Source organism: Dendrobates tinctorius, unplaced genomic scaffold (assembly GCF_039654945.1).
Source record: "Dendrobates tinctorius isolate UK_male_01 unplaced genomic scaffold, ASM3965494v1 ptg000046l, whole genome shotgun sequence".
Taxonomy (NCBI): Eukaryota; Metazoa; Chordata; class Amphibia; order Anura; family Dendrobatidae; genus Dendrobates; species Dendrobates tinctorius.
The window spans coordinates 39,859,839-39,880,288 of NW_027361714.1; the positions used below are offsets into that span (position 1 = coordinate 39,859,839).

General features: G+C 38.9%; 1 protein-coding gene across 3 annotated transcripts in view; it reads left to right on the forward strand.

The window, feature by feature from the left end:
* The first annotated feature begins 6,621 nt into the window (after positions 1-6,621).
* EYA4 (EYA transcriptional coactivator and phosphatase 4) overlaps positions 6,622-20,450 on the forward strand; it is a 619,370-nt gene continuing 605,541 nt past the window's right edge. For all 3 annotated transcript variants that reach the window (XM_073575843.1, XM_073575844.1, XM_073575845.1), the window contains exon 1: positions 6,622-7,170. The gene's annotated coding sequence lies outside the window, so the exon portion shown is untranslated. The remainder of the gene's footprint in view (positions 7,171-20,450) is intronic.

Consider the following 20,450-nt stretch of genomic DNA (forward strand, 5'->3'; position numbering starts at 1 on the left):
TTGTATGGATCCTAAGAAGGTGCTGACAATCGCTGACTGGGTTCAGTCTTGAGATCTCAAGGGGCTCCAGCGCTTCTTAGGATTTGCAAACTATTATCGGAGATTCATTAAAGTTTTCTCACAAGTGGTTAAACCACTCACGGATCTTACCCAGAAGGGCGCTGATGTAAAAAATTGGTCTGTACTCGCTAAGGAGTCCTTCTCAGCTATTAAGAAATGTTTCATGTCCGCCCCGGTGTTGGTACAACCAGACCCGTCCAAACCATTCATTGTGGAGGTGGATGCTTCTGAAGTGGGGGTGGGGGCTGTGCTGTCCCAGAGTCTGGCCACCCTTACCAATCTCAAACCCTGTGCCTTCATCTCCAGGAAGTTCTCTTCAGCCATGAGAAACTATGATGTAAGTAATAGAGAACTTCTTGCGGTCAAGCTGGCGTTTGAGGAATGGAGGCACTTTTTGGAAGGGGCGGCTCACCCTATCACGGTTGTCACGGACCATAAAAATTTGGCATACCTTCAATCTGCTAAGAGGCTTACTCCAAGTCAAGCCTGTTGATCACTTTTTTTTTCACGATTTCAATTCTCCATTACTGTTCGACCGGGGTCCAAAAATGTTAAAGCGGATGCCCTGTCCAGAAGTTTTGACCCGGTGTCTCCCCCCAAGCAGCCATCCTCCATTCTTCCCCCAGGGGTGGTAGTGGCAGGGGTCTCATCTGAGTTGGAACAAGAAGTTCTAAGGGCTCAGGCCCTAGATCCGGCAACCAGGCCACGGGATAAAATGTTTGTTCCAGATTTTTTGCGGCCTAGACTTCTGCAGGAGTTTCATGAGTCTAGATTGAGTGCTCATCCAGGTATCACGGCCACTAGAGAGGCAGTAGCCAGGGGTTTTTGGTGGCCTTCACTAAGGTCCGATGTCAAGAATTTTGTTTCTGCTTGTGGTGTGTGTGCCCATTACAAAAGCTCGCATAACCGACCGGCTGGGGAACGCATACCTTTACCGGTTCATGATAGGCCATGGACTCATCTTTCCATGGATTTTATTATCGGCCTTCCACCTTCCAGGGGCAATACCGTGATCTGGGTGGTGGTGGATAGGTTTTCTAAACAGGCCCATTTCATTCCCTTGGCAGCATTACCCTCAGCAGAAACATTGTCAAGGTTGTTTGTGCAGCATGTGGTCCGATTGCATGGGGTACCCCTGAATGTTGTGTCTGACAGAGGTGTGCAGTTTGTGGCCAAATTTTGGAGGGCGTTCTGTATGAAATTGGGCATCTCACTCTCCTTCTCATCTGCATATCACCCGGAGAGTAATGGTCAGACAGAACGCACCAATCAATCCCTGGAACAAATTCTTAGGTGTCTGTCCTCCGCCAGACAGGAGGATTGGTATGATACGTTACCGTTGACGGAATTCGCTCTTTACAACCGGGTGAGTCAGTCCACCAACATGTCCCCATTCCTGATTAACTATGGGTTCAATCCACATTTTGGTGAGTTTTCACAGGTGGATTCCGGTTGTCCAGGGGTAGAGGGGTCCGTTCAACGGTTAAAAAACCTCTGGGCTGAAGTCCAGCGTAATATCTCTCAGGTCCAGGGGAGGTACAAATATTTTGCTGACAAAAAGAGAGCCTTGGGAGACATGTTTCAGGTGGGAGAGAAGGCTTGGCTTTCCACACGTAACATCAACTTGAAGGTACATCAGCTAAATTGGTACCAAAGTTCATTGGTCCGTACGAGATTATGGAGATAGCCAACCCAGTGGCATATAGGTTGCGTCTCCCCGCCTCCTTGAAAATATCCAATGTGTTCCAAAAATCTCTGTGGAGATTGTGGAGGGTCAGTTGGAGTATGAGGTAGGACATATTGTGGACTCTCGGCGCGTGCGCCACTCTTTGCAGTACCTGGTCCACTGGAAGGGATATGGACCAGAGGAGTGCTCATGGGTCCCTGCTCGCTCTGTAGATGCAGATCGCCTGGTTCGGGATTTCCATGCCAAGTACCCGGGGAAACCTGGGGGTCCAGAGGCCCCCCGTTGAGAGGGGGGTACTGTCATGATCCCAGTGCAGGTTTTTGAGCTGCACGTCAGGGGTTAATGTCTGGAGCTCAGTGCAGGTTTTGACCTGCACACTTGGGGTTTATGATTGTGGCCTCGTTTTGGTTCTGGGAGAGCTTCTTAAACCCCTGGGAAGCTCTAATCCATGTCAGTTATACTTTTGCCTTTGGCCGAGTGTGGTGACCTCTGTGTGCCTGTGCCTGTTCGTTGTTATAGCTTGTTTATATGGTTCTGACCCAGTTCTGTTCCCCCGTTGTGAGTTGCCTGTTGATTCTGTACTTCGCTACCCTCCCTGTGTATGACTCATTGCCTTTGATCTGACTACTCTCTGCTCGTCCCTCTTGTACCTTGCAGCTATCTCTGTGTATGACTCATTGGCTACATCCTGACTATCCTCCCTGTCTATGCCCCTTGGTAACTTTGTCTCGCAGTTACCCTGCTAGGAGTTCTCTTGCAGCTCCTAGCTCTCTGGAGTTTAGGTCACGCCCCCAGCAGTCACGTGCTCCAGGTCCTGCTGTTCTGAAGTACGCACCTACTCAGCTGCTGCCCGCTCCACAGGTATCTTTGAACACAGTTAGCTTTACTCAGGACACGCGCACTGGCTCAGTGAGCAAGTGCAGTGCGGTGTTCCTGACAGTATCTTTATGTTAGAAGCATGATATGTGGGAAAAGGTTGAAAAGTTCCAGGGATCCAAATACTTTCGAAAGGCACTGTAACTTATAATCTGCAATATTTGAGCCACACATGGCCTTTTACAAGTCATAAATTTCCAATTTGTGGCTTGTAAAAGGCCATTTGTGGCCAAACCACTGTCGCTTTTAGGTTTTCAATGTTGTAAACAATAAAGGAGCTTCTTGAGAAATTTCTGAGTGCGTTGGATACTTTTTTGGGGGATTTACTGGCAATATGGCGGAGAAGTGACTCAACAAAGCACTGGTCTGATAGAGTAACGCACAGAATTCCTTTATTATGAACTGCTCTTTATCAGTTGGACTAAATACCAGAAATTTATTGGTCACAATTAAAATAAATCAGATGCAAAAAGATATACAGAACAAGGCACAGTGTACTTCTTGTGACTATCAATTTAGATCAAATGAACCAGGTAAATAAGACAGCAGAAACACTATATTAGTAAAAAACCAGAAGTATATAACCACTAAATGTAAAACAATATATCCATGTGGGTATGAAGCAGTGGAATAAGACTGGTATATATGACAAATAATAAAAAATTCATAGAATGCCATATAAAGAGCACTGTGCTGGAATATTAAATGTCATGATTCATAGTGTAGTATAAAGTGCGCTGTGCTGCAGTGAAAAGCCATAATAAAGTAAACCTTGGAAGAAGTGACATTAGCGAAATGCGCGTCGGGGTTCCTCTCTCCTCGCCATTATCACCAGGCATACATTTTATCATATTGCTGGCAACCTTGTGGTTAATTTATTAATACTGGCCCTTGCTTGCACTTTGCATCACTTTGGCATTATACAGTGGGATATTCCCTGGGCTTATAGGTTTACTTTATTATGTCATATATACAAGTCTTATTCCACTGCTTCATACCCATATGGATATATTGTTTTACATTTAGTGGTTATGTACTTCTGTTTTTTTACTAATATAGTGTTTCCGCTGTCTTATTTACCTGGTTCACTTGATCTAAATTGATAGTGGCAAGGAGTACACTGTGCCTTGTTCTGTATATAATAATAATCTTTATTTATATATCTTGTGACCAATAAATTTCTAGTATTTTAGATTGTCTGGCACTTCCTCTTTTTGGGTATATTTAGTTACTTTTTGGAAGTTGACATCCACTATTTATGGTCTTCTTTTTGGATTTCTTTATCAGTTGGGCAGAGAGAGAAAAACTTGGTTTTTACCAGTCAGAGCATGGAACACTTCATATTCAAGAGATATTCTATTTTATGTGTAATATGTTTTATTGAAGTAAAAAAACAGTATTATTAAGGATTTTAGAGCTAATGGCTTGCCAATTGACACCTCATCAATGAACATATTTTTGAATACGTGTATCATTAGAAGCAGAGAGTTCCCTCAAAATTCTAGTACTTGGCAATAAACCTAGATAAATATCACTGTAGATTCCCTTTAAAACAATGGACAGGCAAAAAATATGATATTATATTTACTTGTGGAGAATTGTGCTTGTCCTCACATGGAAACAATTGCCATTTTGATGCTTACAAATATTTCCGCTTCATTATTTGAAAGCTCACTACTTCTACATTTTACACACAGCTCTATAGACATGTCTAAGGATAAATTGCTTGGCCCATAATGCACTAAAGTACATTTTAATTAAAATAAATGTGCATGTCCAGCGCTAACAAAAGTTAATGAGTTTTTTAATGCCTTTAAGTAATGTACTGTGGTAGTAGCCATAGCTGCATTAAGTAACTCTGGTTATGACTTGTATGTATTCTCTGCTCTGACGGCAGTAACTTTAAATGCTAATTGTAGGATAAGTTACCATATGGATGTAATTGTGTTATAACGCAACAGCATTCAAGAGCCACTAAGTGACTAATGGATTCCTTGACTAATGGATTGCTTGGCTGTATGTATGGGCCTTTAAAGTGTATGTATTTACAGGGACACTAAATATAAAATGTGTTATATCTTCATTTTCCATACTTATGATTGCAATCCATCGTTATTCCATAAGTAGTCATTTCAAGTAGGACTGATGCTGTACTAGGGGCTTCCACAAAGAATGTCCGCATCCACGATGACTATGTTATCTTAATTAGCAGCTCAAGTAAAAAGTAATTGTGGAAGCCATAATAATGTACATTGTAATACTGTTTACAGAGGATTCTTAATAAAATATTAGCCAATGGATGGAGTACAAGTCTAAAATATGGAATTAGAGAGACCAACGTGTTTAACTACTCAACTTTGCAGTATATGTCAAGAGATAGACCCACATTTTGCAAATTCAGTAGATGATCAAGAAGATAAATTGAATTGTATTTTACAAGTTTTCATAAATATCCACATAAAGCCTGTTTCTAAATATATTATTTTTTTTATTATGAATAATTAGGGTAAATAGTTTAAACCATAAAAACAAAAAAATAAAAATTAAATTTGAGAATTAGAAGAGTTTTGCATAAATTCTAGTTGTACTAATGTGATACAAACTCAAACAATACTCCCATTTGACTACCTGACACTTAGGGCTAGTGAATCTCCAATAAGAACATCACTTCCATGTGACCATTACGGGCTGGTGACTCTCCAATAAGATCATCAATTTCATGTGACCATTATGGGCTAGTGAGTCTCCAATAAGAGCATCACTTCCATGTGACCATTACGGGCTAGTGGCTCTCCAATAAGAACATCACTTCCATGTGACCATTACGGGCTGGTGACTCTCCAATAAGATCATCAATTTCATGTGACCATTATGGGCTAGTGAGTCTCCAATAAGAGCATCACTTCCATGTGACCATTACGGGCTAGTGACTCTCCAATAAGAACATCACTTCAATGTGACCATTACGGGCTGGTGACTCTCCAATAAGAACATCACTTCAATGGGACCATTACGGGCTGGTGACTCTCCAATAAGAGGGCTAGTGACTCTCCAATAAGAACATGATTTCCATGTGACCATTACGGGCTAGTGACTCCCCAATAAGAACATCACTTCCATGTGACCATTACAGGCTAGTGACTTTCCAATAAGATCATCACTTCCATGTGACCATTACGGGCTAGTGACTCTCCAAAAAGAACATCACTTCCATGTGACCATTACGGGCTAGTGACTCTCCAATAAGAATATCACTTCCATGTGACCATTACGGTGGGTGACTCTCCAATTTATCTACCACCCCAATGATGTCACAATTGACTTCCTAAATGGTGAGACCTAGTCACATGAGTGGATCTCAGATCTATATATCAGTCTTTGCTATTTGGTCACAGGTTCAGTCATCAAGGCCAGTCCAATATTTGCACAATAGTTTTAACAGCTAAATGATATCCTTTCCATTTTATCAGAGGGTTTGTTATAGGTCATGTCACCTATTTTATGTGTATTAGATAAATCATGTGACTATATATTACATATTGATTGTTTATGCTCATTTTTAATTGTTACTTAATTAACCAATTAATAAAACTGCACATTCATTGTTTTCCATATTGTATGCATGGTTGTTTTGAATTGTCTCTTGTTGTGAATATCTATATTTGTAACGTTATAGGAGCATTTCATCTAAGCCCCGGTGAAGGCCACATTTAGCTTTCAATAGTTCTAGGTGTCCTTACAAGTAATTAATTTTCAGCTGTTTTATACAATTGTTAAACTTTTTCCTAACATTCACAGTGAGGTTTCTTGAAGGAATAGCATAGTATAATGCGCATTAGCCTGAATTTTATTTCCATTTATGCACTGGCATCTAGTGGAGAGGAAAGAAAGGTAAATGTTCTACAATAACGTATGTAGATAAAATGACTTATTTCTATGGCACGGCTGCAGATGTGAGCACACAAGAACATATAGCAGTGTAAAGAACAGGGCAGAGAGCTGTGCACTGTCACAGGCTGGTAATGTGAGAGACTATCAGTAGAAAAAGAAGCAGAAAGGGGGAAGGAGGGCGAGAGAATTCCTGAGGACTTGGACTCTGTGTGCTGCACTCAGACTCTGTGTGGGAAGAAAAAACACCAGTGTAAACCTGACCAGAAGGAACTACTCTACTTAAACACATGCTACACACAGCAAAGGAGCCAATGACAACCGGCAGCTAGCTTCTCTGAAGACCAACATGAGCTCAGAGTCCTCAACACCAGCAGAAGCGCCTCTATGCTGAGCAGCATTACACATGGGATTCTAACTGCCCAGACCCTTGAGCTCTCAGTTGTCTCTTTCCTTCTGATAACTCTATGCTCTGCAATCTTCTTGAAGTGAATACTGCTGGAGTAATACTGGAGCTGCTGCTCTTCTGATTGCTTATGTGATCTGAAACTGTTGTGCAGGGGACAGTCAGTCTCAGTAGTGGGGACTTGAACTTCAAGAAGCCACCTCTAGTAACTGTCAGGAGGAGCAAGGATAAGGTAGCAGGATTGTAACAGAAGGTGAGTTATTCTATCCCACTCCAGCTCTCTTCCAGCAAAACAAAACTAGAAAATGTGGTGGTTGCTATCAGATCACCAGTTATGGGTGGTGTGTGGGTTAAGGGATCAATCAGTGACAGAAGTCTGGGAAGGAGCCTCCTAATGTCAAGAAGGAAAAGTTTTAGGGGGAGGTGTCCTGTTTGTTTGGGGTCATCTCTTCCTCGTGTGCTTTTTTTTTCTTTTTAAGTCACAGCATTGTGTTTCTCACTGTACTATTCTGCTTTATTACCCCTTTGCGCAGTTTAATAAAGGAAGATGTCAAAGATATTATTATGGTTAATGGAATTTCAGAGCAACTTTTACACTTATCACTCATAGCTTTAGAAATCTGTAGATTTAATTTTAGCTTAAGTTCTGTTTCATTTTATGCATTTATAATTCTCATTCTAAACTAAAATGTGTTACTATTTTATTACACTTCCATTATAAAAGTATTTTGATATTAAAATTTTAAAAAATATTGCAGGAAAAGCAATTATATATATTATATACAGTATATATAATGTACATATGTTTATTTCCTATATTTACATGGACTTCTATTAATGACACTTCAAAACCTAATGTCTATCTGTTACATTATGTCCAATGTTGTTAACAGAAGTACACGTTACCATACAATATGCACATATATATATATATATATATACAGTATGTATATATATATATATATACATACAGTTTATATATATTTATATTATATAATTTATTATATATATATGCATATATAGATATATATAAATATATATATATATCTATACATACATCTTTCTATCTATCTATCTATTAGAAATGTATCAGATTATATATATGTGTGTATACACATACACATATTATAGCCCTTTTACTGTTTCCCTATGGATTCTTCCCTACATTTCTGAGGCTTCCTCTTCCTTGATAGAAAAATATTCAGGATTGAGAGTCCTCAGTAGTTGATACCTTTTAATGGCTAACTGAAAAGATGGTAACACATTGCAAGCTTTCGAGACTACTCAGGTCTCTTCATCAGGCTAACTAATACAAAATCTGAAGTCACATATTTATGCATATCTCTTCCTTGATAGAGACACGAAGCATTGCTCCTAGCTCTTGTGTTTTGGTAAGAAGACAGTTCCACGTGGAGACTGTGTGTGTATCTGTTTTCATTAGATCAGTATGAAGGCAACAAGATTCTCTGTTTTCAAACCAAATGGGCTTTCGGCCATATGTTTGCCGATCTGGCCGTATTTCTCAGCACTTCGAAAACTTGATACCCTAGGAATAATGCTTTAGCTTGAATTTCACACATTGGCCCTAAATGCTTAACACTTCTGCTTGTTCACATCATTGTACTTTCACCTAAAAGATAAACACTTTTTTATCAAATACCATGAGAATACACATATGGAGTTTTTTTTAGATTTTTGTACAATTTATGGATACATTATTTCCCTACACTTTTTAAGAGATGCCGTTCAGAATAGTTTAGAATATGTATGCGATTTCTTTATCTAGTTACAGTACACGTAACTACAAAATATTAACAGAAACAGAAATGAATAATACAAACAATACATTAAAAAACATTAATATAACACCATTAATCTCCAATATCGTGAATAAACGTGAACTATCATAAATAAAACTGAACAGTAAAGTTATTCATGCAGCGTTAATATACGCCACAGACAGAAATATGGCCTTTAATGGAAGTAGGAAACATATTTATTCATGATAATAGACAGTTACATTAATGTGCTATTTAAGCTACTAGTTAAACGGGTGAATCAAATTGCTTACGTTTATGCTTTTTTGGAGTTCTTGGCCTTTATATACAAAATATATATGGTAGTTGTGTAAGTGTGAAATTAGGTATTTTTGTGTTGACTTTTTTATTTTTATACAAAACTATTAATTATTATACTAAACAATGGTGGTGCCTCTCCTTTTTTCATTGTAGTAATATTTTGGCATTACTCCAAACAATTCCTGTACTAAAGTGTAGTTTACTTCTTTAGTATCTCACATAGCGTTCTACACAAGTTCTTTTTATACATGCTATGTGTTTTGATCACATTTTATGCAATTATTTTCTATTTAGGTGAACTATTGTGTGTAGATCTACAATACATGTTACAAATAACACAAGCTAAAATATAGCTAATATTGGCGTAATGATATTTCTCTACCATCACCATGTTATCTTACTACTATGGGACAGGGAACATAATAATAATAATAATAATAATAATAATATGCATATTCTGGCCCGTGAACATGTAAAATATTATATAGTGTAAACACCAATGTAATAATAATCTATAAAATGTAAGTGTCAGTAAATGTTCAAGGTTCATGTTAAGGATCCGAATGGCCTGTTCGTCAGAGAGAGATTGTCTCATTCTGCATGATGCCTGAATAGCTGTGATGCATTCAGCATACTTCTGTGTTGCAGCTGCTGATCGTATTTCATAGAACTGGTAAAGCACTTAAAAACTAAAATTAGGCACTGTCTGGTTGTAAATATTTCAGATTGCAACATGAAGAACTAAACAGGGAGGCTTTCCCAATGAAGTCGAATATGTCAGGTTCTAGCTGCTTCCATAATTGTTTTTGTGAGGCCATTTCACGTCTATACTGAACGTGCTGTTACCTAGAAATGTGCTTCTAAGTGAATATATAGGGATTTTAAAGTCACTGCTTTCTTCGCATCTACAGAAATGTTACAGATACGTCCGTAGTCATGTACAAGATCTGGTTTGCCCGGTTGATACGAAATATTCCAATAATTTTAAAATTTTCTGATAGCATACAAAATATTCCAATAAATACAATAAATCATACAATTAAAAACATTTGGTGAACTTTTTGCCACTCTGTTGTTTTCTATTTTGTTTATTTCTGGGCCTTTAGGTACTCCTATAGTCATTAATATAACAAAGTAACCCTATTCCCTTTATTTTATTAAAACAGCTAAGCATTTCCAAGCCATTATTTTTTTTATTAAAACTTCACGTATATTTATATTTTACTTTATTTAGTGTATTATTAGTCACTAATGTACATTCTACAGTTTATTGTATGGTGCTGTCTCTACCATTGCTATTTGCCGTTACTTATCTGCTTGGGGCGCTATTAGGGTGTGTGCACATGGTGCGGATTCTGCTGCGGATCCGCAGCGGTTTTGGCTCAGCGGGTCTGCAGCAGACTCTGCTGCGTTGTACAGTACCTTTATTTCCTATGTAAAAAAAAAAAACGCAGTGCACATGCTGCAGATTTTTCCACGCGGTTTTGCTGCGGGTTACAATCCGCAGCATGTCAATTCTTTGTGCGATTTCCGCTGCGGTTTCACACCTTATTATTATGAGATGTGAAACCGCAGGGCAAAACCGCAGGCTAATCCGCAGATACACTGCAGGAATTTTGTCCTGCGGATTTACCTGAGGATTTCTCTACAAAATCCGCACAACCAAAAAACTACGTGTGCACTTACCCTTAGTACTGGAGAAGGTGTAGATTAACAGCACTTCCTAATCAGTCCCTTTTCATATTTACATATATTACTTTTTCTGGTTTTTGCCATCCCCTGTGAAACAAAATCCAGTAATTTTATGAAAAAATGCAGATGAACATGCTCTTAGACTAAATAATTATTCTCACCCATCAATGAAAGCATTAAAGGGCACTTGGTTGAGGTTCCTGCACTTCTCATGTTATGGTTTCTAAATCTGAAAAAGTGTAAAATAAACTAAAACAAGATTAACATTTTGGAAGTTTGTTAGAGACAGTTGTATGCGCTGTGCAGGTTCTCAGGGGCTCGCTGCTCTCTTGAAACCACATTTTGTCACAAGGGATGTGATATAAATGAGCCTGACTGTAACCTTTCATGTCATTGAAATGTGCTAATTGATCGCAGAGACCCTGACAGAATAGCATAGTTTGATATTTGAAACCTTTCAGCATTGGCATGGTTCTGTTGCCCCAGAGATTTCGGGGCATGGTTTTGCCGATGAAGTAAAATATTTTACTACTGTTGAAGTGCAAAGGAAAGGAGCTTATGAAAAATAAACATGATTAATGTAGGTGAACATACCCTGATACTATTTGCGGACAGCTCTTTATTTTGATTGGCATATACTTTTCTGAAAATTTATTTTTTAATGTTAATTTGCTTCTACAGACACAGAAGTCTATTTAGAAATTACTTATTTTTTACCATATATCATAGTATCTGCCTATGTGACATTTTGGTTAACTCAGATCGGTTGTGAGAGATTTTCTCAAATTTTTTCTAATTTGTAGGTGCCAAATACCTGATATCTATCTGCTGTTAATAGAATTTAATCAGTAACGTAAAGAAATATTGCTAATAATAATTATATTTTTTTAATATAATTAATTATAAGCTATTCTATTTCCTCCAAAAAACGCGAAATGTAGAAACATAATTTTAGGAAATATTGCGATGCTCATAACCTAAATAAATTTTCAGATAAATTGTAAAAGTTGCAAAATTGTGTTCGCGTATGCGGAGTACTGGAAGCTGATGAATATAGGTATATTCATGTATGTGATCAGTTACTTTCTTGTAATTATTTAATTGATTATATACTCACAAATGATGGTAATGCAACCTACAGCTAACCTAAAGTAGCTATACTCACATGTGATAATGGAGTGTGACAGAATTGTGTAAACTCCTATATACCCGGGTGTATGCCGTGTAAGTGGAGGAAAGTTTGTCATACAGATTATTTACATGGGGCAAAAATACTGGTCCTGTGACTATATCATGTAATGTATGAGAGGGGTTTGTGCTATGTCCCTTTCCATATACATTTTTGTATGATTTAACATTTTGGCATTAATTACAGCCAAACTCAATGTGCAAACAGTCTAATCTATATAGCAATATGATTATATTACATTGCATATTCCTGCAGTGACAATTTTGTAGAACGATTATGTCACATGAAATAAATGGCAGTGGTGTATGTTGTGGTTGTAACATTACAATTTTGTCAAAAAAAAGTTTGACTCACAAATTATATATTTGTTTGATTTGTATAAGCTTAAATTTATAAGATAAATTTGGATTGGGGGTTATTGTCTGAGAAATTTCCCAGTACAATTTGTTGTACTACATTGAGTTTTTTTATTCATTTATTTTATTATTTCGTAAATTAATGTGAGCATTACGGATGTGGCATCCATCCCTGTCCATGCACAGTTTTAATGTCAAATCACAAGAACATAATTGTTATAAATGAGATTTTTGGTGCTTATATTGCCTGCAGAATGTAGTACATTCATTCAATGTGCCTACCGCTGTCAAACACTGATTCAGATGCTTATAAACACTTAGGCTATGTGCACACATTGCGGATTGGGCTGCGAATTTTTCCGTGCTGATTTGGTAAAATCAGCAGGTAAATCCGCAGGTCAAAAGACCTGAGGTTTATCTGCGGATTAGCCTGCGGTTTAGCCCTGAGGTTTCACACCTCTACAATGTTAAAGGTGTGAAACCGCTGCGGATTCCGCACAAACAATTGACATGCTGCGGATTGTAATCCATGGAAGAAAATGCAGCGTGGGCACAGCGGACTTTAAAATCCATAGGCTGACATGGTACTGTACCATGTCAGCAGAACTGCTGCGGATCCGCAGAGCCAAATCCGCAGCGGATCCTCAGCAGAATCTGCACCGTGTGCACATAGCCTTAGGCCACATTCACACGTTCAGTATTTGGTCAATATTTTCAAACAGTATGTGTAAGCCAAAACCAGGAGTGGGTGAAAAATGCAGAAGTGGTGACGGGTTTCTATTATAATATTCCTCTGATTGCTCCACTCCTGGTTTTGGCTTTCAAATTCTGATGTAAAAAAAACTCACTAAATACTCAACATGTGCATGTGTCTTTATAGGACTACCTTCCCTATTATATACTCTTTACTTAATGATACTATCAATTACACTTTTTGGTTTTGAAACTTCAACTCCAGGGATATAACGAGTAACCATGGAGCCTCCTAGCAAAACTTACGTTGGACCTTTTCTCAAAAGATCAAGAAAGATGTATGACTTTTTTCTAGGTCTTCAAAAGGTCTCCCATGTTGTTTCCCATGATTTTTTAGGCTCCTAGTGGCTATCTTCAACTGGACTTATCTTTTTGGAGGGTCTTATAGCATCTGCTTTGCCAGCTACACATGATTAAAGATGTTCAAATCTGGAAGATTCGAAGTAGCTTAATAACATGGATTTTACAAGGAATTTAAAGTTGCGTTGACGTTGCATTGAAATTGTTTACTGTGAATTGGATGTTCCTTATTATGCTCTGGAGTCTCTCCAGACCCCAAACCACAATAAAGAGAGGATGTGAAATAAAGAATAATATTCACCTCAATGCTCGCCTTTCAAGCCACTAAACTGTCCCACTGCAAATGGAGCAGTTCATCTATTTCTCTGTGCCTCTTTTCACTTCACACTCAGGCTGTGGGCCCACGTAGCGTTTTAAAACGCTCACTAAAAACCGGACTCCTTCCCAGAAATCGCGCGTTTTTTTCCGCGCGATTTGACCGCGATTTTACCGCGATTATGATCGCGATTTTGCCGCGATTGTCGCGTGCGATATTCAAGCACTTTCCAAGCGATTTGAAGCATCGCTTGGAAAGTGATTGACAGGTTGGTCACACTCGTCAAACATAGTGTTTGACAAGTGTGACCAGGTTTTTACTATTGAGGCTGCCTATGCGGCATCAATAGTAAAGATAGAATGTTAAAATGCTAAAAAAAATAAAAAAATCGGGGTATATTTACCTTCCGGCGTCCCGCGCTGCATTCCCGGGCCTCAGCGTTCCCAGTAATGCCTTGCGAGACCTGTGATGACGTAGTCTCGCATTGCTATAGCGATCTCGCGAGACCGCTAGAGTCACACGAGACTACGTCATTACAGGGCCTTGCCGCAAGGCATTACTGGGAACGCTTAGGCCGGGAATGCAGCGCCGGACGCCGGAAGGTAAATATACCCCGATTTTTTATTTTTTATTCTTTTTTTTACAGGGGTATGGTACCCAGGGCCTGGAGGACAGTCTCCTCTCCTCCACACCGTGGGTACCAACCGCACATGAGACGCTTAACTTCCCGCATGGTGGGCATAGCCACATGCGGGAAGTAAGCGGTTCTCATGCATTCCTATGGGTGCGGAATCGCGGCAATTCTTTGCGATTCCACACAAAAGAATGAGCATGCTGCGATTTTTTCCGCGATGCGATTCCGCCTCAGAAAAAAGCGCAGCATTAGCACAGCATGTGCGGAATGCCATAGGAATGCATGGGGTGCGTTCTGTACACGATTTTTAAAAGTTTTCGCTGCGCTTTCGCGCCGAACATCGCGGCAAAAATGCTTAAAAATCGCTACGTGGGCACATAGCCTCATACTCTTTGGCTTGTTTTTCGCTATATTGGGTCTTACGGATTGACTAGGTCTCTGATGTCACTGTGTGTCATGTTGTAACATCACAACATTACTATTTGCTTTACTCGAGATATATTCAGTGTGCAGTATCATCGGAGGCCTCCTTGGTGTCAGAAGACATGTCATAAAGTAAAATTGGCCAAAGAGGATGGGGGTGATCAGAGAAGATGAAAATAAGCATCACAGATGACTGGTCTGTGGGGGCAGCAAGACAGGTGTGCAGTGAGGTGTTCTTTTTTAATTCTTTTGCCAGCCCTATACAGTTCATTAAATTGGTTGACATTGCTAGCGCTATATTGCTGAATTCACAAGGCAAAAACAGCAACAACAAAAAAAAAATCAGTTTTCTGGATGAATCATATTCTTGTGAGATTCAAGGAGAATTAACTTTCCACTCCAATAAATTTGCTAATCTACATTCTTGATTATGCAAACATTATACAGAATCACAGCATCTTGTCAAACAGAAAAGTTGCCCAGGAACTTGACAATTATTTACTTTAGTGACAATTATGGCTTCTGTTACAATTATCAGCACTTTGTACAAGCATCAATAGTACATTTCTGGAGCTATCAATTGCCATTGTTATACTCCCACACAAAGACTGTTCTGAAGCAGCTCATGTGAGTGAACATTTCAATCCAACCTCTTATGGTCACTCCTAAAACCCGGACCGAAAAATCTGGCCCCTTACTCTTGTTGGAACCTTTCATTTACAGGACATCAATGAGGCTAGCCACCTCAGTAACACATACAGTGGGGAAAAAAATATTTAGTCAGCCACCAATTGTGCAAGTTCTCCCACTTGAGAGATGCCTGTAATTAATATCATAGGTAGACCACAACTATGAGAGTTAAAATGAGAAAACAAATCCAGAAAATCACCTTGTCTGATTTGGCAAGATTTAGTTTGCAAATTATGGTGGAAAAAAAGTATTTGGTCGCCTAACAACATAGAAGATTTCTGGCTCTCACACACCTGTAACTTCTTATTTAAGAGGCTCCTCTGTCCTTCACTTATTACCTGTAGCAATGGAACCTGTTTAAACTTGTTATCATATACACCAGATTGAGGCTCAAACAGAGCCCCGAATAGAACATGAGCATTAACCCTTGAATTTAAATATCAAAAATTTATTAATCAATCATTAAAAATATTTGCATAATTAAGTTACAAAGTACAGAAACAATATTAATGACAAACTGGCTCCATAATAATAATACATATTGCCGCATGGTACGTGACATGGCACCATCTCTAAAAAGTGCATATTAGATATAATCATCCCTGTGTGAAACAATCCCCCCCGCATTTACTATGTAGCCACACAAATCAAATAATGCAGCACAGGGATTCACATCAGGGAATCAGTGGCCATGAACCCACTATATTTCTGTCTGAGTGCTTTTTGCTATTTACTTTGTTGGACGCATTGGACCCTGGTTTTTACTTTTCAAATAATTTTATTGGTTTTCAGTCATTAAACAGGGTAAGGGAAGGAAGGTAGGAAGGGAGGAAAGGGAATGGGAAGTAAAGAACCTTGTACAGGTACGGAAAAAATTTAAAACTAGAGAACCCACAAATAGGCATTAAATTGCATATAGCAAATAACAACAAAAAAGGAAAAGAAAATCGACAATCCTTATTATGGGGTAACATTCTTGGAAGGAGATACGACATCCCGGTACTACAACGGCCATGTTTAGGCCTCAAAATATAATACCTCTTAATAGGTGTATTTGATATGGAATTTGTTGTTCCAAGTCTTCCATTTTTTTGTATATTTGTGGATGTGATTGTTGTTAATCGCAAATCTGAGTTCTAAAGCACTATGTTGGCCTATTTTATCAAGTATGTCCGAAAACTTAGGAACCTCGACTTTCTTCCACCATTGTGCTAACATGGTCTTAGTCACTAAGAGGATGTGGATGATAATATGTCTTACCAAATCATCAAATTGTTCCATGTCTAATGAAAGAAGTGCTCTTTCAGGCGTAATTGTGAAGTCCTTAGCAATGAGGTTAATGGCTGTGTGACCTGGAACCAGAGGTTTTTGATCTTTGAACAACCCCAAAATATATGGTAAAGGTTCCCTTGATGTCCACAGCCTCTCCAGTACAAGGAAGATAATTCTGTGTTAAAATGTGATAACCTTGTCGGGGTATAGTACCACCTATTTAACAGTTTAAAATAACCCTCGTGAAGACCCATTGATATGTTGGAATTGTAAGTGAATTTGATGGCATTATTCCAATTCTCGAGACAGATATCAGCACCTAAATCGGACTCCCATCTCTTCATGTATATGTTTTTGTGGCTCGTTAGGTTCTTGACGACAGATCTATACAAATAACGCAGACTTATTTTTAAGGTTGCACAACAGTGAAGTTAGCATTTCATTATTTAAAGTCTTCCCTTTTATGATTTTCAAAATTCTGTCTTTCAACATGGTGTAAAAGACCAGCTCAGATGATGGTAGATTATATTTAGCCTTGATCTCACTGAATTTCAAGAACTCCACTCCACTAAAAACATCCCCCACCTTTTTGATTCCAGATTTCCCCCATACCTCCGGCATCGGGAGATCATCCATCAGTGCAAATGAAGATAGGGGTAGTTTTAAGATTTGCTTTGCTTTTTTGATATTTTTAGTCGGCTTAATGAGTTCCCTCCACGCTGAGATTATTGACCGAAATATAGGATGCGATGAGTTTGCACTGTGCTTTTGCAGAAGGAAGTAAAAGAAAAGCTTTCGCGTGGAACATCTATCACTAGCATCTCTCTCCAAGCCATACCAAGCTGGATGTGTCATGTTTTCCATAAACCAGTGCCAGCTCTGTTTAATAAGTGAGGCCTGATAATAAGCGTATATGTTGGGCAGTCCTGCACCCCCATGTTTTTTATTTTTATAAAGTAAGTCTGCAGATATTCTTGCTTTCTTAACTTTCCAAATAAATAGTCGGATGAGCTCTTGAATTTTATCAATGCATTGGCGTGGAAAGCTAACTGACAAAATCCTAAATATGTATAAAATTTTGGGAAGGATAAAGGCTTTGACTGCCAGTATCTTCCCAAAAATGGAAGTCTCTAACTGAGCCATAAAGGATAGATTGCCTGTAATAGTCTTTATAATTGGACCCTGGTTTTAACCCTTACTAGCAAGATCCCAGGTGGAGAAGCTTTTAGTGATGGGAGTTAATATATAGTGGGTTCATGGCCCCTGATTCCCTGATGTGAATCCCTGTGCTGCATTATTTGATTTGTGTGGCTACATAGTAAATGCGGGGGGGATTGTTTCACACAGGGATGCTTATATCTAATATGCACTTTTTTTGAGATGGTGCCATGTCACATACCATGCGGCAATATATTAATATTATGGAACCAGTGTGTCATTAATATTTGTTTCTGTACTTTGTAACTTAATTATGCCAATATTTTTAATGATTGATTAATACATTTTTGATATTTAAATTCAAGGGTTAATACTCATGGTCTATTCGGGGCTCTGTTTGAGCCTCAATCTGGTGTATATAGTCTGTGACTGGTGAGCTTAAAGTTATATTCACTTGGCAAATTTAAGATGATTAAACTTGTTATCAGCATAAAAGACACCTGTCCAAAACCTCAAAAAGTCACACTCCAAACTCCACTATGTAAAGACCAAGGAGCTGTTGAAGGACACCAGAAACAAAATTGTAGCCCTGCACCAGGCTGGGAAGATTGAATCTGCAATAAGCAAGCAGCTTAGTCTCCCTCGATCTGGGGCTCCACACAAGATATCACCCCATGGGGTCAATATGATCACAAAAACGGTGAGCAAAAATCCCAGAAACACATGGTGGGACCTAGTCAATGACCTGCATAGAGCTGGGACCACCGTAACAAAGGCTACCATCAGTAACACACTACGCCATCAGGGACTCAGATCCTTCAGTGCCAGACATGTCCCCCTGCTTAAGCCAGTACATGTCCAGGCCCATCTGAAGTTTGCTAGAGAGCATTTGGATTGTCCAGAAGAGTATTGGGAGAATAACATATGGTCTGATGAAGCCAAAGTAGAACTGTTTGGTTGAAACAAAACTCGTTGTGTTTGGAGGAGACAGAATGCTGAGTTGCATCCAAAGAACATCATACCTACTGTGAAGCATGGGGGAGGCAACATCATGCTTTGAGGCTGTTTCTCTGCAAAGGGACCAGGACGACTGCTCCGTGTACATGAAAGAATGAATGGGGCCATGTATCGTGAGATTTTTAGTGCAAACCTCCTTCCATCAGCAAGGGTATTGAAGATGAAACGTGGATGGGTCTTTCAGCTGGTAATGATCCCAAGCACACCACCAGGGCAATGAAGGAGTGAATTCGTAAGAAGCTTATGAAGGTCCTGAAGAGGCCTAGCCAGTTTCCAGATCTCAGCCCCATTGAAAACCTTTGGAGGGATTTGAAAGTCTGTGTTGCCCAGCGACAGGCCCAAATCATCACTGCTCTAGAGGAGAGCTGCATGGAGGAATTGACCAACATAGTATCAACAGTGTGTGCCAACCTTTTGAAGACTTACAGAAAACGTTTAACCTCTGTCATTGCCAACAAAGGATAATATAACAAAATATTGAGATGAACTTTTGGTAATGACCAAATACTTATTTTCCACCATAATTTGTAAAATAAATCTTGCCAAATCAGATAAGGTGATTTCTGGATTTGTTTTCTCATTTTGACTCTCATAGTTGTGGTCTACCTATGATATCAATTTCAGGAATCTCTCATCTATTTAAGTGGGAGAACTTGCACCTCCCATCCAGAACTTTACCAGATGTTTTCCTACACATCATACCTTAAATATCAGCATTGATTATGTCTAATCAAGTAAGATAGTCCACACATACCACAAATATTATTGTCTGAATCATTCAGTCTTAAACAGCCGCAATTAAAAGTGACAGTAATGTATCACCACTCCTGTTTGCCTTGGATGGGAGCCTCTACTCTGCTTCCTCTGTGTGAGCATTTTCCGTATACAGCACACATTGTCTTTTCTGCCTCTTTCATGTATTTGTTTTTCACGAAAGTGTTCCATTTGTGGTTTTCAAGGTTAGAAAACATACCTTTTACAGTCTATGTGGCTGATTATACGTGTGTGATATTTTTCGTGGAAAGTACTGTATGTCTGTGCAAAAATCATGTAGACATGTTCATTTTTTATTGGCATCACAAAGTATCAATGCAAGTCTATGGGTCCATGGAATGCAAGGGCAGCACACAGATGACATCAGTGTGAAGTCAGTGTGCTATTCATGGTAACATTTGTAACACTAATGGTAAAACCAAGACACTCACCAAACACTGATGAAACTAGTATACAAAACATTGATGCCACTTGCACCACTTCTTTGCGTATGTGAACAAACACCAAGGTCTTAATGAGGCCTTAGACTTTCTACGGAATCCTTCAGCTGCCTAACATCCTCACAAAGCAAAGTATCTCATAAGGCTTATTGACACATCAGCATTTTTTATTAGTGTTTGTATGCCAAAACCAGGAGTTTCTACAAAATACAAAACAGTTGTCATTTTATTATTATAGTTTCTTTCTGTTAGTTCCACTCCTGGATTTTGGCATACAAACATTGATGAAAAATACTGACCAAATACTGACTTTTGAATAAGTCCTAAGACAATGTCTCTTGATCTCAATTTACAATAATGCCAGGAGAACCACGGGTGTAAAATGACACACTGTGTGGCCCCTGATTAAAAAGGATTATTTTGCTACTTATTTTATTACAC